Source organism: Podarcis gaigeae, assembly GCF_964106915.1.
Source record: "Podarcis gaigeae genome assembly, chromosome: 16".
Classification (NCBI taxonomy): domain Eukaryota; kingdom Metazoa; phylum Chordata; class Lepidosauria; order Squamata; family Lacertidae; genus Podarcis; species Podarcis gaigeae.
In genome coordinates this window covers 36,395,105-36,421,152 of record NC_139693.1, presented here as the reverse complement: position 1 = coordinate 36,421,152, position 26,048 = coordinate 36,395,105, and the positions used below count along the sequence as shown (strand labels likewise).

The 26,048-nt window shown below is 43.3% G+C and overlaps 1 protein-coding gene across 2 annotated transcripts in view; it reads left to right on the top strand.

The window, feature by feature from the left end:
- The window catches only part of LOC310833894 (transmembrane protein 132C-like), a 251,125-nt gene that overhangs the window by 90,012 nt on the left and 135,065 nt on the right, over nt 1-26,048 (top strand). The window lies entirely within an intron of this gene.

Here is a 26,048-nt window from a genome sequence, read left to right as displayed (position 1 = left end):
CTCTGTCTGGTTCTCTGTAACCTCACTTCTCACAATGAGGGAACCACCAGAAGGCCCTCGGCGCTGGACCTCAGTGTCTGGGCAGAACGATAAGGGTGGAGATGCTCCTTCAGGTATACTGGACCGAGGCCATTCAGGGCTGTAAAGGTCAGCACCAACACTTTGAATTGTACTTGGAAACATACTGGGAGCCAGTGAAGATCCTTTAGGACTGGTGTTATGTGGTCCCGACGGCCACTCCCAGTCAGTCTAGCTGCCGCATTCTGGATTAGTTGTAGTTTCTGGGTCACCTTCAAAGGTAGCCCCACGTAGAGCGCATTGCAGTAGTCCAAGTGGGAGATAACTAGAGCATGCACCACTGTGGTGAGACAGTCTGTGGGCAGGTAGGGTCTCAGCCTGCGTACCAGATGGAGCTGATAGACAGCCGCCCTGGACACAGAATTGACCTGCGCCTCCATGGACAGCTGTGAGTCCAAAATGACTCCCAGGCTGCGCAGCTGGTCCTTCAGGGGCACAGTTACCCCATTCAGGACCAGGGAGTCCCCCACACTTGCCTGCCCCCTGTCCCTCAAAAACAGTACAGTACTGTCCCTAATGAAGCATTGCAGGGCATTGCAGAGGGTTGGGCTAGATGACTCTTTGGGCCCCTTCCAATCCTACAGTTCGATGAGTCTATCATGGGGAAATTTAAAAATGGTGGTTATCTGCCACCTAGTCATGATCTTGATGTAAACCTGCCAATATCTGACTGAAATACTGTGCAGAGAGGGAGGCAGCAATCTGGGAAGCGATCCACCTGCAAGAAAGGAAATTCCGACTAAACATTAGGAAGAACGTTCTGACCGTAAGAGCTGTTCGGCAGTGGAACAGTCTCCTTAGGGAGATGGTGGGCTCTCCTTCCTTGGAGGTTTTACAGCAGAGGTTGGATGGCCATCTGTCATGGATGCTTTAGCTGAGATTCCTGCATTGCAGAGGCTTGGACCAGATGACCTTTGGGGTACCTTCCAACTCTACAATTCTACGATACTATAATTCTATGATTGACATCAGTCCTGGTTCCTGCTTCAAGCCCAGCTCAAGACCCTTTGACACAGACACATTGCAAGAGGAAGTGCTGTAGCTCAGAGGTGGAGCATCTGCTTTGCATGCAGAAGGTCCCCAGTTCAATCCTTGGTACCTCCAAGGTAGGACTAAGGAGGGCGTATAGTCTGAAATCCTAGGAAGCCAGTCCAGGTGGTCTGACTCTGTATAAGGCAATTTCCTATGTTCTGATATCAGGTTTTAAGTTGGATATTTATTTGGGGAAGAGCCATTGGTCCATGATAGATCATCTGCTGTGCACAGTGTCCATTTCAGTTTCTGGCATCTTTAAATTGGGCTGGAAAGGACCCCTGTCTGAAAACCTGGCACGCTGCTGCCTGTCAGTGTAGACAATACTGAGCTAGGTAGACCCATCACTTGGCTCAATAGAGGGAAGATTCCTATGTTTGTCCTACTATAACCAATCCATGTGTGCACAACTGCATATCACATTCAGCTCTTGGGGGAGGTATTATTTGTCTCCAACCTTGTAAAAATATGGGGGAAGGAAAGGAAACTGATTGTCCTGGAAGCAGCTTTGGTTAAGTTGATGAGATAATCTGCGTGACACCTGCCAGCTGAGTGGAACGTCTGAGGCTGATTGTAAAGACTTCTGCTGCAACCTTTCGAAATGGTGCGGTGAAACAGTTTATCCAGTTTAAAATCAGACCCACGTTGAGGAGGAAGTCTATTAGAATAGAATAAGAACTAAAGATTAGATAACATAAGTCCATGTGCAGATATTTGAGGATTTATGAATATCTGTTTATCATTTATTTTGTGTTTTCTTTTGTAGTTTGTTTTCTAAGTGTCATGTGTGTATATGCTGTAATAATAAGTTAATAAAAAGCATTTACACAAACATACACAAAAAGAAATGGTGCAATGGGAGACTGGACTAAACATTGTGCTGCTCTTACATCAGCATCCTAAAACGGACATTGCTCTACGTTTTTACTCCTTATCTGGCATTTCCTCAAACTGTTCCCCAAGAGTACAGGTGGGGGAGAGATTCATTTCTGTTTGCGCTGAAAGAAGAACCTCCTTAATTTTCACTTCCTGAAACAATATGCAAACAACTTGCAGCCACCCTTTGAAAAGCTTGCTTCTTCAAATTTTGCTGTGGAGTTTTCCAGCCAAGTGATGTATTAAACAAATATGCATATACTAGGATAAAGTGTGCCTTTAAAAATGTTCATGTTACCGAGCATGTCAAACAAAAAAAATATACGGTACATTTATCAGTCACTTTTCACAGTAAAAAGTCTCAGTGCAACTTGAGAAGGTAAAATGCAATATATAAAAGCAATTTAAAGCCCGGGGGGAGGGGGAGGTAGCAATGCATTTGTTCATTGTTCGTGGAAATTTGCACAAAAATAATGATGAATTTTCATGAAGGCTTTTTTTAAAACAAAAAAAGCAAACCAGAAATAAATTGCCAGCTGATATGCAAATGTGGAGAACTGAATTTAAAATTGTAAAGATGAGAAAATTAGAAGAATGGTGAGATAAGCAGAAATACTATATTTTACATGTATTCGATCCAATCTTCTGTGGCAGGAGGAGGCTTTTTTCCCAGTTGAAAGCAACAACAGTGGAACCTTGGTTTTCGAACATAATCCGTTGCAGAAGACTGTTCCAAAACGTTCAAAAACCGAGGATCAATGGGTTGTTGGCAAAATCCTTTGAAAAAATGGGGAAAACATGCAGTGGAAGCCGTTTGACTTTCGAGGCATGTTCAAAAATGGAAGCAATTACTACCGGGTTTCCGACATTCAGTTTCCAAATCATTCAACAAAGATTTTCAAGAACTGAGCTTCCATCGTATTTGTCTTGCTCCTGTCGTACGAAAGAAGACCAACTCTCTGTGCTTGACATTTGGGTTGATATCATTTCCCAATGACAGCAGGTCTTACATGGGATTAGGTACAAGATGTTGCCCCATAATGGCAGATGACAGTGGAAAAAATTAGAATGGCCTGACATTCCTATGTTCCTATTGCATTTTGCCCTTCTTTCAGATCCATGAGGACTAGAATCTCACGTTATCTTCTTAGGAAGCTTAATAGCTCAGCAACAGACCGTGTAGTTTGCATGCAGGAGGTCCAGGCTCAATTCCTGGCATCTTCAGCTAAAACAGGGAAAGTCTTCTATTTGAAACCCTGGAGAGGCACTGCCAGTCAGTGTAGACAGTACTGAACTGGATGAACCAATGACATTACGTTCTTGTGTTTCACTCCATGCGAGGCACACAAAAAAGGAGCCTGCTCATAGAAAGGCTTTGCTGGACGCAGCAGCAATGGACATTCTCCCTTTGGAAATGCAGAACCCAACCTGCTATTTTGGTCTGCCTCTAGGATTAATCAGAATGCATGGCCTCTTAGTCAGATAGAAAACAGATGTAAAGAAAAATGTGGTGTTCTTGATACTAGCAAAGCTGAAGATTAAATGTAGGTAGTGAGAGAGCAGGAGAGGGAGAGGGAGAGAGAATACTACCACTTTATAGAATACTCTGCATCAGGGATGGTGAACATTAAACCCAGGGACCAAAGGCAGCACTCTAGCCTCCCTGTCTGACCCTTGGGACTGTCTCCAAGTCACCCTCCTCACTAGCCTTGCTTTCTTTCCTCTTTGAGTTCTTTTGCCTGGTTCATACCAGTCCTGGGTGATGTATCAATGCATCACCTAGGCCTGTTTAGTGCAAAAGGCAGCCTGAATGGATGTTGTTTTCTTGTTTTCTGTGGGAAGCTATGTGGCTACATTTGGGGTGAGAGGAAACGGATGCACGGCAGAATCCTGATAAATAAAATGGGTAATCAGCAGGAATAAAGACTTCACTCCAAATAAGTATTTTATTTAACTAATATTATTTTATTTAACTAATCTCTTTGAGCCAGGGATGAAACTTGGGCACTAAATAATAAGAATAAATTACTACTAGGTAAAAGGTAAAGGACCCCTGGACGGTTAAGTCCAGTCAAAGGCAACTGTGGGGTGCGGCGCTCATCTCACTTTCGGGACCAGGGAGCTGGTGTTTGTCCACAGATGGCTTTCTGGGTCATGTGGTCAGCATGACTAAACCGCTTCTGGCGCAATGGAACACCATGACGGAAACCAGAGAACACGGAAATACCATGTACCTTCCCGCTGCAGCAGTGGTGCTGTGGTCTAAACCAGTGAGCCTCTTGTGCTTGACAATCAGAAGGTTGGCAGTTCGAATCCCTGCAACGGGGTGAGCTCCTGTTGCTCTGTCCCAGCTCCTGCCAATCTAGCAGTTCAAAAGCATGCCAGTGCAAGTAGATAAATAGGTAAATTACTACTACTACTACTACTACTTTTGTACCAACAGTGCAAAATTCCAGCTGTTTTCTACTCACTCTTCACCAATACTTTATCAAGAGCTCACCAAACTTTCACCCATGTCTTGAAGGTGTAAGATCCCTCAGTTAGCAGAACCATATGCTGCAAAGTTTTGCTAAGATATACCATCTCAGGTTACAAGTAAGGAGTTGCATGTTTGAATGTGCTCTCATATAAATAGCCTTCTGCATATAGAACACTTGCAAATTAGGGACACAATTGCTTTCTTAAAATCAATTGTATTAGAGCAATAGAGACAAGTATTTCCTACTGCCCGGGGATAGGCAGTTTGTACTAACATCACATATTTGTTTTTTAGAATAACTAAAATCCTTTGAATATTAGGGGCTACCCCACATTTTCTTTAAAAAATTGCTTTGCACAGGGAACTACCATAGAGTTATCAAAATGTCAAAAGTAATGGGTCCATGGCCTGGAAATAGGGGGTCATCAGTAATTAGCTAATTGGGAACCACTGTTCTAGACTTTTTCGGGGGCTTCCAAACCACCCTGGAGTGGTCTACAGTTGGATCTGGGACTCCGAGACTCCCTGTTCCAATCCCAGTCCAATCCTGACAGCCAATAGCTCAATCAGGGTTGACCAGAGCATGTAAACTGCCTGACCTACCCATCCTTTGAATTCATTGCCATCCCTCGCAGGTGTAGCAAAAAGTCCATGTATCTCATGTGCTTCCTTCCTCCCTCTTTCTCTCTTCTATTTATAGCTAATGATACAACTAAGTTATGAGATGTTTGCTTTACATTTATCCTTTTCAAACATAAGGAGATTTATGTAATGCCCTTATGGCCATTTATTACACAGGAATCTCGTATATCTGTACTGTGATTACCCAAGCTGAGGAAAGCTGATGGAAATCTTCCTGCGTTGAGCAAAGTCGTCATTATTCAAACCTTGCCGTTCAGAAGTGGGGAGAGGAATGGAGCAGGGAGAGCTGGGGAGGGAGGATGCTCCACAAAACATTTCATTTCAGTCAGATTTGGAAACTCTTACATCAAATTCTACTTGGGGTGTGCTGTCCGTGGTTTGCTAGGGGCTTTGAAACTGAGACAAGTTCAAACCATAATTATTTTTTGGCTAAACGAATAGCCACGTTCACATTGTTTTGTTCCATTGGCTGCTCAAGTCATTTGTTCAGTGCGCTTCAGTGAAAAAAGGCTGCCAGTGTGGCTTCAGGATTGCAGTTAAATTAATAATAATAATAATAATAATAATAATAATAATAATAATAATATATTATTATTATTATTATTATTATTATTATTTATACCCCACCCATCTGGCTGGGCGGCTTCCAACAAAGTATTAAAATACAGTAGTCATGTTACACAAGGAAAATGAGGGGGGAGGGATGAGGAAAACTCAATCTCATCCCACATTTAACCTTTGCTCACACAATGACCCACAGAAGTGGTTAAGACTGTACATTCACCCACACTTCCTGTGCAGGAGGTGTGAACAAATGCCTTACCCCTATCCCCACAGATAAAGTAATGGGTGATTGGAGGCATTTGTGCAACCCCTTCCTTGGTTCATATATGTGCACATGAACCTCCCACATTTAATTTCTACCTGGTTGCCTCAGAGGATGTCTTCATCAGTGACCATTTCACTAGACTACTTGCTTCGAAGGTAAAGGCGAGACACTTAGGCCCCCATCACTGGACTAGCTATGACTAATTGCCAATTGGTTCTTCATCTCCCAGTAGACTTTCTGCCTCACAACATCAGAGGACAAAGTGAAACAGTGAAAGCCCCTCTATCAGCCTATCAGTGGCACATGAATGTAGCAAACAAATGAATAAATGTTACTTTATGTGCTCTGTCTCATCCCAGTCTCTCAGGCAAGACCTTTTATGAGTTTGGCCACTTTTGTCAGGTGGAGAATGCCCTCCACCACTCTTTCATTTTGTGGAACCCCACAAAATGGGACCCATTTTCTATGTGGCTGCATCTTTATTAAGCTAAGCCAGGATATAAAGGTAAAGGTAAAGGGACCCCTAACCATTAGGTCCAGTCGTTACCGACTCTGGGGTTGCGGCGCTCATCTTGCTTTATTGGCTGAGGGAGCCGGTGTACAGCTTCCGGGTCATGTGGCCAGCATGACTAAGCCGCTTATGACGAACCAGAGCAGCGCACAGAAACGCCGTTTACCTTCCCGCCGGAGCGGTACCTATTTGCCTACTTGCACTTTGACGTGCTTTCGAACTGCTAGGTTGGCAGGAGCAGGGACTGAGGAACGGGAGCTCACCCCGTTGCGGGGATTCGAACCGCCAACCTTCTGATCGGCAAGTCCTAGGCTTTGTGGTTTAACCCACAGCGCCACCTGTGGCCTTTTAAAGCCAGGCTATACCAGCCTTCTAATGACAGAGCCTTCCTTCCTGCAGGTGAGAATCTAGGGGCAAATGACACAGCCCTTCCCCATGGAGCTGACTAGGTCTCACATTTCCTATCAGCTGTGGCTGCCAGCTTTCTGTTTCCAAAAATTCTGCTACTTGAACAGAAGAACAACTGGCCCATATAGTCTGGCATCCTGTTCTCACAGTGGCCACCCAGGTGCCTGTGGGGAACCTGCAAGCGGGACCTGGGTACAACAGCATTTTCTCTTCCTGTGTTTTCCCGCTTAGTGGCAGAGCGTCTGCCTTGCATGTGGAAGGTCTCAGGTTCAATCCCCAGCATAGGGCTGGGAGTGACCTATCCCTGAAACCCTGGAAAGCTACTAGGAGTCAACGTGGAGGATGCTGAGCTAGACAGAATGTTGGTCAGTCTTGGTATGAGGCAGCCTCCTATGACTTTAAATTCCACGTAATGCCCTAACATTTATCTGCAGGGCAGTGTGCCATGTTTGATTTGGCATGGGATTACACACAGCACGCCAAGGCGTTTAATACTGAGAGCGTGACTATCCTGTGACTTAGCTGTTAAATCTGTTAACTTGATGCAGAAGGTACCCAGCAGACCAGATCACAGGTGGTGCTGAGCAGGATAAGGAAGAAAAAAAAGGTGAGGGATGAAGTTCTACGTTCCAATAGGAAACCCCAGGTTATTTTCATCCTAGTGGATGGCAGATTTTGCCTTTTCCCAGTTCCTCAGCTTGTTACAGCATCTTGCAAGGTTCCAAGTTTGTAAAAGAGAGGTATGGAATTACCCATTGCCAGCTAACAAGTTGACAGCGAGACAATAGACAATTAGCAAGGATAATAAATCATCAGCTTGCAAGAGGGATAGAGGCTAAATGTGGCCAGGAGAGCGATTAAACAGATCAGCCGAGACAGTTCTCTGTGGTGGGATCCTAATGAGTATTGACAGTGCAGCTGTATTCAGGATGTCTGGGGCGGGTGAACTAAGGAGGCTGGAAATATTAGCATGGAAGAAGATTAAGCATTACAATAGATGTGTACAAGGTGATGGCAGCCCATGACTTGCCTGCTTGACTCAGATCAATATATGAATGAACGTCTCCCTCCTTACACTAATTCTTGGCTTCACAACCTCATGCTGCTATCCCCACCCCTCTACCGCAGCTGACTTTCAGAGTTTCCAGGTCAGAATGTTGCAACGACAGCAGGAAACTTCAGTCTGCAGAATTCCCTTTTAGCCAGTAGAGGTTGTTGGTCACAGTGTGGTGCAAACAGACTGGTGGCAGCACTGGACTGGCTCTGCTGCTGTGTTTGGACCACACCAACCATGCTGCCACCACCTTCCCCTTTCCCTCCTTGGTAAAGGTAAAGGTACCCCTGCCATACGGGCCAGTTGTGACCGACTCTGGGGTTGCGCGCCCATCTCGCTTAAGAGGCCAGGGGCCAGCACTGTCCGGAGACACTTCCAGGTCACGTGGCCAGCATGACGAAGCTGCTCTGGTGAGCCAGCACCAGCGCAGCACACGGAAACACCATTTACTTTCCTACTATAAAGCGGTACCTATTTATCTACTTGCACTTAAGGGTGCTTTCGAACTGCTAGGTGGGCAGGAGCTGGGACCGAACAACGGGAGCTCACCCCGCCGTGGGTATTCGAACCGCCGACCATACGATCGGCAAGTCCTAGGCACTGAGGTTTTACCCACAGCGCCACCCGCGACCCTCCTGGGAGGCAGCAATAATGTGAGCAACTGGAGTCATCACTGTGATGCAGCAGCAGGGGAAGTAAGAAAAAAGGCTGAAACAATTCTAGGCTGCATCATAGTTTCCAGATCTAAGGAAGTATTAGTACCACTCTATTCTGCCTTGTTCAGACCCCACCTGGAGAAGTGTGTCCAGTTCTGGGCACCACAGTTTAAGAAGGACATTCATAAGCTGGAATGCGTACAGAGGAAGATGGCCAATGTGTTTTATTGTATTGTTAATATTCTGTTGGGAGCCACCCAAAGTGGCTGGGGAAACCCAGTCAGATGGGCAGGGTATAATTAAAATAAGAAGGTGGAGAAGGAGGAGAAGGAGGAGAAGGAGGAGGAGGAGGTCAAGGGTCTGGAAACCAAGCCTTATGAGAAACTATTGAGGGAGTTGGGTATGGAGAGGAGAAAACTGAGAAGTGATATGAAAGCCATCTTCATATATTTGAAAGGCTGTCCCTTAGAAGATGGAACAAGCTTGTTTACTGCTGCATCACAGGATGGGACCCAAACCAATGGATTTAAGTTACAAGAAGGGAAATTCCAACTAAACCTTAGGAATAACTTTCCGATTATAACACCTGTTCAACAGTGGAACAGACTACCTCAGAAGGTGGTGGACTCTCCTTCATTGGAGGTTTTAAGCAGAAATTGCATGGCCATCTGCCAGGGATTATTTAGCCGTGATTCTCACATTACTTTTTGGTCGTCCATTCCATCTCTACAATTCTATGATTTTATTAGCAGTCCACAATGGGAAACTTCTTATGTGGTTTGGAATTATGGGTGTTGAGGGAAGCTGAGTGGAGAACAGAGAGGGAGAACTAGGGATGGAGGGAAAATGTGCTTCAGTTTTCATTTAAAGGTAAACCTACCTAATCCACACTTTCAGAAACTATACATGAACCAAAACACAGCCACCCTTCAAAATTCACGTCTCCTGAATTTTGCAATGCAGTTTTCTAGCCTAGTAATGTGTGCTAGTATGCATATATCGTAAGGCGAAAATATCAAAATCCAAATAGTTCTGGAAATAGCAAAATGCATTACATAGCAGGAAATAATTTTGCAAAATGTGTATCGGGAGAAATTCACAGTAAAATGTGGATGAATTTTCAGGAGTGTGTTTCTTCAAAACATAAATTGCAACCTGATGTGGGAATGTGCAGAACTGAACTTGAGATTTGGAGGGGGGATTGGGCGAAAAAGAGAGATTTATCCAACCCTAGTTAGAACTTATCCCTATGGTTCTGCACCAGTCTGAACCTTCTTTCAGCACGCAGCGGAATGAACGTGCAGCTCTCTCCTTTTTTAGATGAAAGTGTGGCTGTTTAGTTCAAATCAATAGTTCAAACTTAGGAAGCCAAGCTTCAAAGGCAGCTTACCCCATGGAATGATGTTGACCTGAGGGTAAGGTTTCTTTCATGTGTCCCCTGCCCCCCCCCCCTTGTGTACACGTGTGCCTTCAGATGTGAATGGCATCAAATCATTCCCCTTCATGCAGCGTGGCTCTGAAACGCTCACAAGTTCAAAGCGCTTGCACTATTGTTAGGAAATTCAGCAAAGCACCAAAGTACCAAAGTGATCTGGCTCAGTTCTGGAGAATAAAGGGATGCAGCAACCATCAAACAGACCCCTCCACCTCTTATTATTTCATTTTCTGTTTTCAGACACAGGTGGAGGAGAAATCAGATCCTAGTTTCAGATTCCTGTCAAGCAGTTTTGCTTATTATGGAGAGCTTTTTTTAAAAGGCCTTGTGAAGATGGGGTTTACTTTGCTTTCAGTGTTATCGTTTAACTGGCTTATTACAGCTCAGCCAGAAAAGCAGGTGATCCTCATAAGTAACAGGTGAGGAATCTTTTCCAGCCACATTCTCTTCTGGCAACCTTCCAAGAACCACTTGATCATTTTGATCTGTGGATCAAGCACTTTAACAAGGGCCCTATAATGTTCATTCTACACCTGCTGATTTTGCTTATGTTTCTTTGATTTTTTTAAAGTGAACTTCTTTCTTCCTTCTGCCTTTCATTGATCATTTTAATGTATATTTTATGCAAAATGCTTAGTAGAGTTTATGGTTATAAAAATTCTGTTTCTCTTTTTAAACAATAAATGCCCTTGGTCAGCAGGGCCAGTGGCAAACATGGGTGTGATGCAAGAGATGTAAATTTTGCCTTTGTGTAGTACTCTGTGATTTCTACACACACGTCCACATCTCTACCTTCCATCCAGGGAAGTAAAGGGGCATTATCAGAGTTGAAGGGTGCATTCCATCAAGGAAGTTGTGAAGCAAGGCTGAAGGCTGTAATCTGGGGAGGGGATCGATGGATGGGGAGAGTCCTAAGGTCCAGATAAAGTGGCCTTGAGGGCCACATCTGGTCTGTACACCTACAAGCTTTTGCAAATTAATTGAAACAAAGCATGTTTTCTGTCTTACTCGTAATCCTGTACTCAAAACAAACATGAAAATCAGTTGATGTCGGGAGCCTGCAGCCAATAGAAGGAATGATGCGCTCGCCACAATATATTGAGATTCTACAAAAGAGTTATTCCAGAACTGGGAAAGAGGTATCCTGACGGTACTGAGATATTGCAGGAGGACCTAGCCCCCGTCACACATCAAAAGTGGTGAAGAAATTCATGACAGAGCAGCAAATACAGGTACTTGATTGGCCAGGGAATTCCCCGGATGTAAATCCCATTGAGAATTTGTGGGCTATATGCAAAAGTCGCCTCCGTGTTGTAGACTGTACGACTATGGAGAAGCTCATTCAGGCGCTGATTCAAGTGTGATACAGGGATCCAAAAATCAACAGTGACTGTTCAAAACTAGTAGACTCCATGCCAAACCGTGTTCAAATGCTGCTTAAAAATAGCGGAGGTCATATCCGTTACTAATGTACGTATATGTGAGCTTTGTACATGTATATGTGAGTTTTGTACAGTAAACTACATTGTTTGTTACAACTAAGGGTGTTACAACAAGGGTGTAACATCCTTTTTGCCAGTTTTTCATACACATCTGGTTCACAACTGCGTGAACAGAAAGCTGTATCAGATAGATCCCTGGCCTGATCCAGCAGGGCTCTTCTTGTGTTCTTATGAGCTGCCTCTCCTAGGAACCCTCAATTGCAGTTTCCAAACATTCCCCAAGGGCAGCCCCATCTGGAGCATGTGACAGTAGCCTGGATTGTGACCAAAGCAATGTGCCACAGTGACCATATCTTGCATCTTCAGAATCTCCTGTTGCGCTAACAAGGTCCACTGCAATACAGTGGTGCCCCGCAAGACGAATGCCTCGCAAGACGGAAAACCTGCTAGACAAAAGCATTTTCCATTTTGGAGGTGCTTCGCAAAACAAATTTCCTATGGGCTTGCTTCGCAAGACAAAAATGTCTTGCGAGTTCCTGCTGGATTTTTTCCCCTTCCCCCCTCCTTTTTCCCAAGCCACTAAGCCGCTTATCAGCTGATCCGCTAAGCCGCTTAACAGCTGATCTGCTAAGCCGCTAAGCCGCTAATAGCGCTAATCCGCTAAGCCACTAATGGGCTTGCTTCGCAAGACGAAAAAACCGCAAGATGAAGAGACTTGCGGAACGGATTCTTTTCGCCTTGCGAGGCACCACTGTACTCGTCAACAGTTCTGATAATCAAGATGTTTCTCTTCCTTAATTTAGAACTGTTGTTATTTAGTCGTTTAATCATGTCCAACTCTTCGTGACCCCATGGACCAGAGCACGCCGGACACTCCTGTCTTCCACTGCCTCCCGCAATTTGGTCAAACTCATGCTGGTAGCTTCGAGAACACTGTCCAACCATCTCGTCCTCTGTCTTTCCCTTCTCCTTGTGCCCTCCATCTTTCCCAACATCAGGATCTTTTCCAGGGAGTCTTCTCTTCTCATGAGGTGGCTAAAGTACTGGAGCCTCAGCTTCAGGATCTGTCCTTCCAGTGAGCACTCAGGGCTGATTTCCTTCAGAATGGATAGGTTTGATCTTCTTGCAGTCCATGGGACTCTCAAGAGTCTCCTCCAGCACCATAATTCAAAAGCATCAATTCTTTGGCGATCAGCCTTCTTTATGGTCCAGCTCTCACTTCCATACATCACTACTGGGAAAACCATAGCTTTAACTATAGTATCTTGTAAACTTTGGCTCGACCTTGTGTTTGGCACTGCCTAGCAAAGTGCTCAGCCCAGCCCAGCTTCATGCAGCCTCACAGTTTAGGGGAGTTAGAACAATAAAACAATGAGATAAAACAATAAATTAAAACAAAACGAAGCACTAAAAGGAGTTAAGAAATAAAATGGAAGAGAGGATAAAAACAAATGCTAAGGGTTGGTTATAGAGCAGAAACTTACCTTAGAGTTGGCCTTAGAGCTCAAAACCCTGCTTCAAGCATTCGGCAGCCATCTTTACAGATCTTTTCCAGTAGACCTTTGGCCAAAAATTGTTCAAAGTGCACCTGGAGCCGCTTCTTTTCTTTGGGAGGCGGAATGTGTAAAGGGGCATCACTCCTCCTTGTTAACCTCCACAATTAATGATCTTCCCTCCCAAGCTTGCTTATACACTTGAAGATCCTCAGAGCTAAGACTTGACTTGGGAGAGGGTCTTCACACCTGTCTCAAGGCTTGGCTTACAAGCATTAATTAAAAGCACCTAGTTCTCTAGACTAATTAAGATGCAAGAGTGTCTAGTGAAATCCTGCCCCCCCACTCTGCTATCTGGGACAGTGCTGGCTAATAGCAGCCAAGGAACACCCACATTCCAGTGAATGGACTTTCATTTAACAAAGGTAACATTTGCTGTCCTTACAAATAATAATAATAATAATAATAATAATAATAATAATAATAATAATAATAATAATAATTTAAAAATGCATTCTGTGCTCTGATATATCAAAGGACCCCAATGGCAATCTTTCATTTGACTATTTGCCGTTGAGATCTAAGACCACTACACAGAGAGAGCCTACAAGTTTGTAGGTTGAAATGGGAATTCGTATTTCCCCAAGGGGAGGAAACTGTATCAGGTGTGTATATTTGTGTTTGTATTTGCTTTATCTGCAAGGGAAGTGCAAGTAACTGAGAAATTGTCAAGCACTTCATGGGGGGAGGGGAGCTGTATTATTGCACATCTACTCTTGTGTCACTTGTATCCCTTGGGGGGGGGGCTAATTCAGTTTGCCTTTAAAGGCAAACCTACTTAATTCACACTTTAAAAACCCACAATCTGAACTAAAACAGCCATCTTTCAAAAATTGCACTTCTCTGAATTTTGCAATGCAGTTCTCCAGCCAAGTAACACATACAAAAATGCATATACTAGGGTAAACTGTGCATAAATATCCATAGGGGTGTCAGGTATAGGGGGCTCTGGCTGCCTCAGCACCCACAAAAAAATTGTTGTGGGTGCTCAGCACCCTCGACACAACATCCAAGGTCTTGTGAGGTCTCGGAACCTGACTTCTGGTGCCAACAGAAGTCAGGTTCCAAGGCTGGGGGGCATGTGACATCATGACATCATGTCGCAACATAGTGTCATGACATCACACGCACTGGGCACCCATAACCTGGGGCCCAAGTTAGCTCCCCTGCCGTATGTTAGTGAAAACATACAAAAATACATGATACTGAGGGAAATTGCTTTGCAAGGATACAACCAAAAGTGTCGTAAGAGGAAAAAATGCACTACAATGCCGGTGAATCTTCATGAGGACTTTTTAAAATCATCATCATCATCAAACTGATGTAGAATTGTGCAGAACCAAATTTAAGATGGGGGGGTAGGAGGAATGAGGAACTGGGAGAAACCAACGTTGACAAATATGCTGATTCCTAGTTGCCTGTGGCTTTTCACAGTGTCGCAACTCGCCAGTATTTTATTACATGGACTATATATAGTTGGGCCACATTTCCCAACCTTATTGACCTTTGGGCTGTGCTGGTTGGGACTGATGGAAGTTGGAAACAGCACTGATTTCTAGAGCAGGGATGGGGAATCTATCTCTCCTGGTTAGATTTTGACCATCGCTCCCAGCCAGGATGTTCAGTGGTTGGGATGGGGGCGGGCTAGCAACATCTGGAAGGCCACAGGTTCCCACACCCTTGCTCTAGAGAGATGTTAGCATGAGGAAAAGGTGGAGAAATTACTACGTCTGCCTCTTCAGATAATATTCTCCTCCTCCTTCTACATAGTGAGATTGTACAACCTCAGACATAGAGTGAACCTTGATGCTGATCACCTGCATATTCAGGTAGAAACCTAGCCAAAGGGGAGTTGAACTTGCTGAGTCTGTAAGCCTGAGTGGGATGGAAGCACAGGCAGCTGTTCCTAAGAGGAGCAAACCCTTGAAACAGCTTAAGCCGAAGGAAAGCAAGCTCCATGGCACATCACCTTTCAAGGCCATTGCTTGTCTGCTGGAGGCACTGCACCTGTCTGGAATTCAGTGACCCCCCTCCCCCAAGTTTCTGCTACTGGAGAATCATGTCTCAGCAGCACCTGCGCAAGGGTGTCCTTGTTTTAGCAGACTGGTACATTTCCGAGCACAATTCAAAGTGGTGCTGCTGACCTTGAAAGCCCTAAATGGCCTCGGTCCAGTATACCTGAAGGAGCGTCTCCACCTCCATCGTTCTGCCTGGACACTGAGGTCCAGTGCCGAGGGCCTTCTGGCAGTTCCTTTGCTGCGAGAAGCCAAATTACAGGGAACCAGGCAGAGAGCCTTCTCGCCCTGTGGAACGCCCTCCCACCAGATGTCAAAGAGAAAAACAACTACCAGACTTTTAGAAGACATCTGAAGGCAGCCCTGTTTAAGGAAGCTTTTAATGTTTAATAGGTTATTGTATTTTAATATTCTGTTGGAAGCTGCCCAGAGTGGCCGGGGAAACCCAGCCAGATGGGTAGGGCATAAATAAATAAATAATAATAATAATAATAATAATTATTATTATTATTATTATTATTATTATTATTATTATTATTATTATTATAATACAGCCTGCTTCTGAATAATCAAAAGTTTCCTTATAGTAGTACACTCAGGTGGTCAGTGCTGCTGAGATTGATGATGGAACAGGACCACGGGGGGGGGGTCAACTTTCTTTTGAAACAGGATGTTTGTTTTCTTTCAGTCATTCCTAACATTTCCCACAAAGATTAGCAGATGGAAGGTTTGATATGTTGTTTAGAATGAAGTTTTCACTTGCAAAAAAAATCAAAATAGTTGCATAGCCTTCAGAGCGGAATTAGTAATCTAGGATATATAAACCATGTTCATGGGATAGCTTGGTCTGAGAGCATGTGACTCTTGAAATGTGGGTCATGGGGGGGGATTCTGACATTGCAGGGGGTTGGACTAGATGACCATTGTAATCCCTTCCAACTGTACAGTTCAGTGACTCAGAGATATCTGTTCCCATGGCTACTTTGCTGTTGCTATAAAAGAGTGTCTCTATTGTTGCTACTACTTACCTTTGGTACAACTGAGTTGTATGTACGTAATATATACACCCATTGAAATTAACAGGCATGACAAGCATAGCTCCATTAATTCCAGTAGATCTACTCTGAGGAGGACCAGCATTGACTACCTTCCACTGTTACTACTGGGGGTGGTGGTTCTTGATTTCCAATATAGAACAACAATTACAAAATAAAACCCAAGCTAACAAAATGCAAAAACAAAATCTTACTTTACCTCCCTTCAGGGCAGATCAGTTTATTCAAGTTTGTCCAGTTCCAACCTGTGATTTCGGTGGTTGACATTCTTCAGGGTTATCAGTAAAGTATTTTATAAAAGGATGCCATAGTTCCACAAAATTTTCTGTATTATTCCATACACGTTAATCTTTGTTAACTTTCCTGATACAGCAATCAAACACACATTCTTTTTCCAGTGAGAAATACACAGATGTTCCAATTCTGTAGCACTAGTATGTATGCTGCTACGAAAAGAAAAAAATAATTAGTTCTGTACAACAAAGGCCAAATTGCCCTTCTTTAAAAATGATTAACAATCACAAACTTGGGGTACATTCCACCTGTAATATAGCTTATTTCTGTAAATGATGATGATGATGATGATGATGATGATGATTTATTTGTACCCTGCCCATCTGGCTGTGTTTCATCAGCCACTCTGGGCAGCTTCCAACAAAGATTAAAAATACATTAAAATACCCTCTGCCAAAAGGGCTTTATAGGCTCACATGTCCACCACATGTGAAATGTTGTACCTATATTATTGCAGCCTCTCCAGCACAATGGTGATATCGTTTTATGAATATAGCTACACCCTAATGGTGTCAAATGTCATCAGTTTAATAATTAAAATATTTTCTCATACATGTGTTGAGACTGATTTTTTGTGGCTCTCTAGCCCACAAATTATTCCTCTGCAATCTCTATCCCTTAATCAAATTCCCATTGCCCTTTCACGGAATTACATCCTCCAATTGTTAATTTGTTAATTGTCTGATAGAGTATAGATGTATATGATGTTAAAGGTCTTGTGGCATGTGCTTTAACTTCAGAATTTGATACAAAAAGCACTATTTGGTGAATAGGAAGCCAATTTACACCCTGCATTCCAATTTTTCTCATTCAGCTGATATAGGTGAACCCATTTCAAATAAATCAGTTAGTGTATAAAGATCTTTCTCTCTCCATCTCTGAACAGCATGTTCTTTTTCTGTCATATACAAAAGTGGATGTAGTACAAAAGGTCCCAATGGTGGGATGGAAGGACCAATTTAGGTGCCCACATCTAACATGCTTTCAGATCTGTCTTTGCAAATGGATTCACAATGGAATAAAAGATATTTTTATTATGTATTAAACATTATTATTATTATTATTCAAAACAAAAAAAATTCCTTCCAGTAGCACCTTAAAGACCAACTAAGTTAGTTCTTGGTATGAGCTTTCGTGTGCATGCACACTTCTTCAGATACACTGAAACAGAAGTTTCCAGACCCTTCTATATAGTGAGAAGGTGGGGAGGGGTATTACTCAGAAGGCTGGTGGTGCTACTGGAAGGATTTTTTTTTGTTTTGACTATGGCAGACCAACACGGCTACCTATCTGTAACTATTATTATTATTATTATTAGAATTTATATCCACCCTATACCCAGAGGTCTCAGGGCGGTAAACTTGGTCTCTATATATTTCTGTCAAACTCCATTTGCAGCCATGTTTTATCATTTGCATTATGTATTATTCAATTTACAATTTGAATATGGGTAGCATCATGGTATCTTTGTGAATGAGGTAAAGCAAGGACTCCACCCCACCCCAGTCTGCTGATAGAGTGCAGCTGATGTTAATCTGGGTCTTTTACCCTGGTGTACAACATTTGGCACCACCTTTTGCCATTTTTAAAAAAATCTCAGTTGAAATTCAAATGGGTGTTGTCTGAAACAAAACCAGAAATTTTGGCAGAACCATAATTTTCACGGAGGACAATCTTCCTTCCTACTGCTCATTTTCAAAATCTACAACTAAGGCAGGGATGGTCAAATTGTTCCCTTCAATATGTTGTTGGTGTGCTGTGTTGGAGTCCCATAATTTCTGACCCTGGGCTGGGGCTGATGGGAGCTACTGTCTAGCAAGATCTCCAGGGACACAAGGCTCCCCACGCCTGAAGTAGGGCACAATGATTAAAAGGACCAATTTTCTTCTTGGGTTACAGACTTGCTCATCAACTCTGCTTGGCTCCAGAGCCTCAGCTCTTGGTTACAGAGCCTTTGAAGAGGAGGTCATGAGTTCATTGCCACCAGTGGCTTGTAATGAAGCTGTGGAAATATTACAGGGAGCAACTTGACATTTTTAATTATAAGAATCCCAATGGGTGGCATCCCTTTCACTAAGGCTTGTTCGGTGAAGATGAATAGATTTACAAGCTGGGGCTGTTTTACTGCTAAGGTGTTCATAGTGTGGACTGATCCCCTTTTAAGAGGCACAGGTGATCTCGGGACAGGGAGATTGTTGGCCACCCCTTCCTATACACCAGGGAAGGTGAACCTTCTTGGCTTTTTGGATAAGCCTCACAGGTCAAATTTGACAGATAGGTGGAACTACTCCCTGCCAAAATTTCCTACATTTCAAGTCAATATTGGAGGTTTAAAAAGTGAGCACTGGGATGCATGTAAAGGCTTTGGCAGCCCTTGTGCTCCCATTTTGAAAAGGAGTGCAATAGCAGTCATAAAGCAATTTAGGAAGCAAAATCATCTTTGAAGCAGCCACTGCCCTACTCCTCTAATACCCTAGTCAATCTTGACCCACTAGAAGATCCTTTGCAAAAGCACTCTTTGAAACAGCTATGTACTTCTCCTTATGCAGGTGGGCAGCATCAGGGAAGGTGTGGAAGATGAGACAGGAGCAGGCTTTCTCCTTTTCTCCACCCCACCCTATCCCAAGCAACCCTATTACCGCCTGCCCATTCACTTAAAGACAAAGCATGGAGCTGCTTCAAATAGTTCTTTTGCACACTTCAGAGTCCCAGATCACTCACTCCAATGTTTAAAGGAGTAGGGCAGTGGCTGCTTCAAAGATGATTTTGCTTCCTAAATTGCTTTATGACTGCTATTGCACTCCCCACCCATGCCATGGAAACAGAGAGTAAAAGCAAATTCCCCTGGTTCCCTCTGCCATTCTACACATTCCCCAGGCACATTATTCTGCTTCTCCCTCTTTCCAATTTCACATGGATTTCTACAATTTATACTAGAACTGGGGTAGGTGAAACCTTTCTCTCATCTTCCCTCCCATCCACCTTTCTAGCATACTCTCATGTTTGATGATGAAACATGGAATGTATAAGGGGCAAGCACATGAGCACATCACAATGCCATCTTCTTCTCCATTTGCACAAGCACTTCAGTACAGCACAGACAGGTGGGGAGGACAAGAATGGTAGGGATGAATGTAACACCGCAATAGGTTTGGTGCTTTTTTGGGGGGGGGGGAACCTCTGCAGATGCCAGAAATGCACATGTTCTACATGGACACTGAGGTCCAGCTCCGAGGGCCTTCTGGCGGTTCCCTCACTGTGAGAAGCCAAGTTACAGGGAACCAGGCAGAGGGCCTTCTCGGTAGGTGCACCTGCCCTATGGAACACCCTCCCATGTCAAAGAGAACAACAACTACCAGATTTTTAGAAGACATCTGAAGGCAGCCCTTTTTAGGGAAGCTTTTAATGTTTGATGCATTACTGTATTTTAATATTTTGTTGGAAGCTACCCAGAGTGGCTGGGGAAGCCCAGCCAGATGGGCAGGGTATAAATAAATCATCAATCATCATCATCATCATCATCATCATCAATATTTTATGTATTCTGCTTAGGCTCTGCCTCCTGGCCCCATCCACCACCACCCCTTCTTTTTGCAACACCACATTTCTAATCTTACAACTTCACATGAAAGTATAATAATATCACTTCTGGGTATATTTGATCCCTTTGATCGTGATTCAGAGGTAAAATGTACATGCTGGAGAGAACTACGTACAGCTAGGATTTTTTTGGCATGCTGTTTGCACTGCTGAAGAGGCAAGCCACTTTCTTGAGGGTTGCCTTTTCAATATGTGCTGGGACCTCCAAAGAAACCACTGGCTCACTGCATTGCCCCCCCCCCATCATTTCTATTTAGGCTTCATGGTCCTCCTGGAAGTGCACCATAGTTAGTTTATCACATGTTGAGAACTGCTTGGCTTATCCTTTGTCTACTGATTTCCTGAGTGCCGCAGTCCCTTACGGCCATGAAAACACACACATCATTTCTGATCCAATTCCAAGTTATACTATTCTAGCTAACTCTTAGAGGGAGAGAGGATGACAGGGAATATTAAAGGGAGACATGCCACACTGTTAGAGCTTGGCAATCTTCCCATTTGCCTTTACACAACGATCCCATTAGCATTAATGTGGTAAGACCTTCTCTGTGTAGGGGAAATATTTATGGGGTCTTTGGAGACCACAAAATGAGCCTTCATAAAAATGTGCTCTGCCAAGTATGGCCGGGCAGATTAGGAGCATATGGTTTGCATGGGCCTGGTGTGGGGGCGGGGGAGGGGAGGGAGAGAAGTGCCTTGCTTTTTATATGTCTTCTTTCTGCCATCCATCACCCCTTCTACAAAGTGGCAGGTGAGGCCAGCCAAAAGCTTTTACTGCACTTTTTAAAAGTTAGCTTCACTGAGTGCTTAGTAAGTTGTGGAGGGGGGAGGGGAGTTCTTTGGAACTCCGGGAGGGCAGACTTGGGATGTGGGTGCCATCGACCAAACAAAAATGTTAAGTGCGGGCAGAATCCCAAAAGGGTTGGGCAGAAAGCCAGGGAACTAGAAAACAGATCTGGCCTGATGTGGAATGGCTCCATTCTTTGTATCTGTGGTGGGGGCCTGGGGGCCCTCCAGATCTTGCTGGATGAAAACAACATCCTGATGGCCAGCTGATAGGAATTAGAGTCTACCAGCATCTGGAGTGTTCCCCATCCCTGATTTCCGCAGTGGTTTTCTTCGACAGGGCATGACCTTGAAGGCACATGGTACCATTGCCTTGCTGAGGCTAATCAGATCCACATGTGGTCAGGGACTTCTTGGATGACTGCCTGGGGAATTCCATAAAGGCCACCTTGAGTTCCATCATGATAGAAATTAAATGGATGATGCACCAGTTTTGGAACAAAGGCTACTTTATTGGGGGGGGGCAACTTTCCAAAGACTACATTACAGTGGTGGAAAGGGTTAAAGGCAAAAGTAGGAAGAGCAAGAAAAGTAAATTTTATATTTACACAGAAAACTAGTTTCTACATGCACCCCCCCTCTATTCCAGTCCAGTGAAAAACAACCAGGATGTGAACCAAGTGGATGTGGTGGGTTTTCCAATGCATCATGTGAACACAGGATATCATTATTATTATTTATTAACAACATTATTATTTCATTTACCAACTGCTTCCCATGAAGCATCCCTGAGTGCTCTACAATATAATAAATCCATATAACAGTTCCACATATAAATACAGTATTTAAAACTCCATAGATTAAAAAAAAACCAGGTCCTGATCCCTTGGCCTACCTGGCAGGCAAACATTGTGCCAAGAGGAAGTTCCAAGACCAGAGGCCAATCCACACACCAAAGATCAGGAAACACAGTCCAGGGGTTCCAAGACAGAAGTTCAGTGCTCAGGATACAGTCCAGAGTCAATCTCAAAGTCGAAACCCATGAAGGTCCAAGGAGAATCCCAGGCAAGTTCCCTCATCATGGGCAGTTGAGTAGACACAGCCCCACAGCTCTGCTGCCTTCTGATACTATGCTTGTTGATTGCAGCATGATGAGGCAGGTGACCCTCACCTGCTCTCAGCTTTCCCCAGCTGAGGAATCACAAGCCTCCTTCCCCAGCTGGCCAGCTAGGGAACTAGGCTGCAGGCCCAGGCCTGCCTCTGCTTCCTGGAGTGCCCTGCCTGTTGTTCCTAACGTCTTAGGACCCACCATGTTCATGCTGATGGCAAGGGGTCCCACTGCTCAGCTTCCTGGGCACAGGCCCTTGTCCCCTCATCATTCTCTGTCACCCCGTATTATCTACAACAACCTCTCCTTCCCCATTCCTAGCTTGCCCCTGTGTGACCCAGACGCACCCTCGCCGGGATCCTATTCCCCCTCCCTGAAGTCCTGCCAGTTCATGACACTATATTATGCACAGACAGTTTAAAAACAATTTCACTACCACAGATATTTCCATTTGTAAAGCTTGGTGTGTTTGTGTATGTGTAAGAGCTTTACAAAATAAATGGGTGTGTGTGCTTTTGCTGGGACAGTGATCTTTCTTTGAGAATGCAGGTGTTCCAGTTGCACAAAGGTGTCCCTATTTTATTCAAGGTAAGTAGCTAACAGAAACAGTGACTTAAAACCAGGGGACACATTTACGGTGATAGTGGACACAGATCCAAGCAAGAAACAGCAACACACACACACACACACACACACACACACACACACCACCCGCCCACACATAATGTCTTTTCTTCTCATCAAACTATCCTGCACCAATATATTTAATCAAGGCAAAATTCCTACTCATTAAGCCGTGTCACTTAATTACACCCCTTGGTGAAACCAAATGATTGGCCATGATTGTGTCGGTTTAATCAACACCTGACGAGAGAGGCTGAGGTTTGGCAGGGTGTGTGTGTGTTGGGGAGATTGTCACTGTTGTTGTTCCTCCTCACATAATGAGTAAACATGACCTTTTTTTGTTCTTGTAACTTTTATTGGCATTTTTAATTGGCTGCCCATACGCTGGCTTGGCTTGTATATCATTTCCGCGTGGGAGCAAAGGGAGGCATTAGAATTACATCTCAAGCTGTTGGGTTCCAAGAGAAACTTTGGCTGTGATCCATGTCCTTTTTGCACAAGCAAAGGGTGGAGGCTCAAACAGGCAAGGGACAGCCCACCTTAGGTCTAGACTCACAGGGGTGCCCAAACTTTTTTCAAAGATGAAGTGAACATGATGAAGTGAACATGTGTGAGGGCCGACTGAAGTTGTTGAGTTGAGCTTTTTTTTAGGATTGAAGTTGTTAGGCTTTTTAAGCTTTTTTTTTTTACAATTTTACCCCAAAGTTGTTGTACCCCAAAGTTGCCATAGGGACCAAAACAGCATCTCTGGTGTTTTTATATGAGTAGAATGTGTCCTTTTATTTAAAATGCATATCTGGGTGATTTGTGAGGCATAGGAATTCGTTTGTTGTTGTTGTTTTTCCAAAATACAGTCTGGCCCCCCACAAGGTCTGAGGGACAGTGGACCGGCCCCCTGCTGAAAAAGTTTGCTGACCCCTGTTCTAGAGGCTGGATGCAGCCACCCAGGCCTAGATATCAGCCCCTCAGCACTCTCTCTCTGGACCACATCCCAGGGAGAAGACACTCACCAAAGTTCAGAGAAATACTGTAGGTTAAGAAGCTATCATGTTAGCTGATTTTATCTTTGCTATGTAACAGAAAAACAAGGAAGAGCAGTTTTTTCACCCTGCCCCACTTTTGTGGAAGTACCCTCTATGAAGAAAAGAGAGCAAGAGTTTTGGTATTAAATTGTTTTTTGAGGGGAAAGAAGGATTGAGAAAGAAGCAGCCCAGCCCAGTAGTTTTACACTGATGCATTCATCCTGCTCTTGCGCTGAAAACAGAGAGGACCCATGTGAAGAGCAACTATGTGTATGGACTTTAACATCCCTCCTTCAAATCACAGTGTTTAGAGAGACCTCAGGAAATAATTCACTAAGATTAAAAGCAAGACCTGTCCATCAAAATAATAAGTTCCCAACACCACCTCTTCATCCTCTTTCCTTTCAAACTCTGGACATTTCTACAGTTTCATTTCTCAGTGGGGAATGATGCCTCTGTGTTTTAAGTTATTTTAATTTTCTTTTTTATATTCAATCATCATTTATATTCAATCATCTAAATAAGAAAAAAATATAAGAATAGCAAAAAGAAGAAAATAGAAAGGAAGAAAAAGAAGAGAAAGCCCTTTGTCAAAATTTTAACCTTTATGCTACACAGAGGGTGAACCCTCCCAGCTGTCACCTGGGAGCTGCTCCCTCTTTTCCCATTTTCCCATTCTCCCACTCTGATAGATCCTCTCTACCCTGCCTCTCACGCAGAGTCCACCTTCAATCCATCACCTTCCTTTTTTCAAAAATGCAGTTTTATTAAGGCTTTTCAAAATACAGCAACAGACAATATAAAAGAATAAAGAGAAAAAGAAGAGAGAGAAAAAGAAATAGATATAAGTGACTTCCAACTATCCACCTGCCAGTTATATATGCAATAATTCTTTAAAACAGTCAAATGTTCAATCTAGATTAATATTCAGATGTTCCTCCCTCTTCTAGTTGGTGTTTTTTCCAGACTTCAACCCGGGACATTCCAGTTTATTCATTTATTTTGATACAAGAAGTCCAAAGGAGGTTCTCTGATGGTTGTTGTATATGAAGGTCAACAATAGTTCTTCAGTCCAACATCACAATGTTGCCTCTAATAATAAGAAACATTCAAATCTAACTCTTTATTCCCTCCAAAATTTATTCACTGTGGTTATATGTTAGGGCATCAATCCATAACACTGGGGAACAAATTTTTTGTTACATTGACACCTGCAGCTGTTCTAACCTAATTTCGACATGCTGATTTCATATCTGAAGTAGGTTTTGTTCTATAAGCTCTAGTTTTTTTGCAATTCATGTTTTTCACTTTTCACCATAATCTTTGTTTTTCACAATGCAAGAATTCAATATGTTATTAAACACATAGCCAAAGTAGTACAATATGAGTATAAATGTAAATGACTTATATAGCATTGAAAGTGACATGTATATCTATGTGCAGTTGGAGGTATGCAAAAAAAAAATTCCCTTGGGATACACAGTATACTGGGGAATAATTTTTTTTTTTTCATTTTCTTTTGCATGAGATTTTTCAACTGTTCTCATATGGTCTTTCAATGCTGATTTCAAATCTGAAATCGATTTTCATGTACATGCTATAGTTATCTTTCAATTTCCGACTTTTGCAACAGAAAATGAAAAAAAAATGCCTCAGTGTAATTATTTAGTTATTATATAATCATTGATTCACACCCAAGTCCACATATTCCAATCACATTTCCTGTCATTTTATTTTATTTTTTGAGATAATAAGCCTTGGAATCTTTTGGGGTCCCTGAACTACCTCAACATAACTCACGATTTTTTCTCTGTTTTTCTTTCAATTGTAATTCAAATATCAAACAAATTTTCATATCAGCAAAGAAATAACAGAGCACATAACAACATAACTATGTATGCTACTCTGAGCTCCTTGGTGGAAAAGATGGGATATAAAAACAGTAAATTAACAGCAACAATAAAACAATAACAGTAACAACAGCATAACTATATTTATTAATTTCACAATTTTGTTATAAATTTATAACTGTGAACTTGCAACTGTGAAGCATCTTGTTATTGGGACAATCTGGTTCAAAAACAAGTGACCTGTCCCTGAATCACTCTGATTTGCCGCATAATTTGTGGTACAAACAGAAGTGATGCACATCTCTTCTACAGTTTCAGGTCCCTTATACCTGCTCACCAGTGCAGGCAATGGGAGAGTCAAGAGATGACCTAGAGGCAGCAGAATGTTAGGCTGAAGGTCAAAGAGCTAATCATCTGAGGCTCTTTGTGAAGAGGGTAGAGCCTGAAAAGGGCTGCCTGGACCAAGAGGGATAAAAGCAGTGCTATTTTCCCCAGAAAAAGAGGTGCTCACTATTCACACCTCCCTTGTTCTCTCAGAATGGCAATGGCGCCATCTGAGAGGTGCCAGAACTGAGTTCCAGCTTAAAAAATGCCCTGGATAAAAGGCCTTAATTGAGCTATAGGCCTTCTCAAGACTGTCTCCTAGGAGCTATCCAGGGTACTGAAACTCCAGCCTGACCCTACCAGCTACTGGTCAAT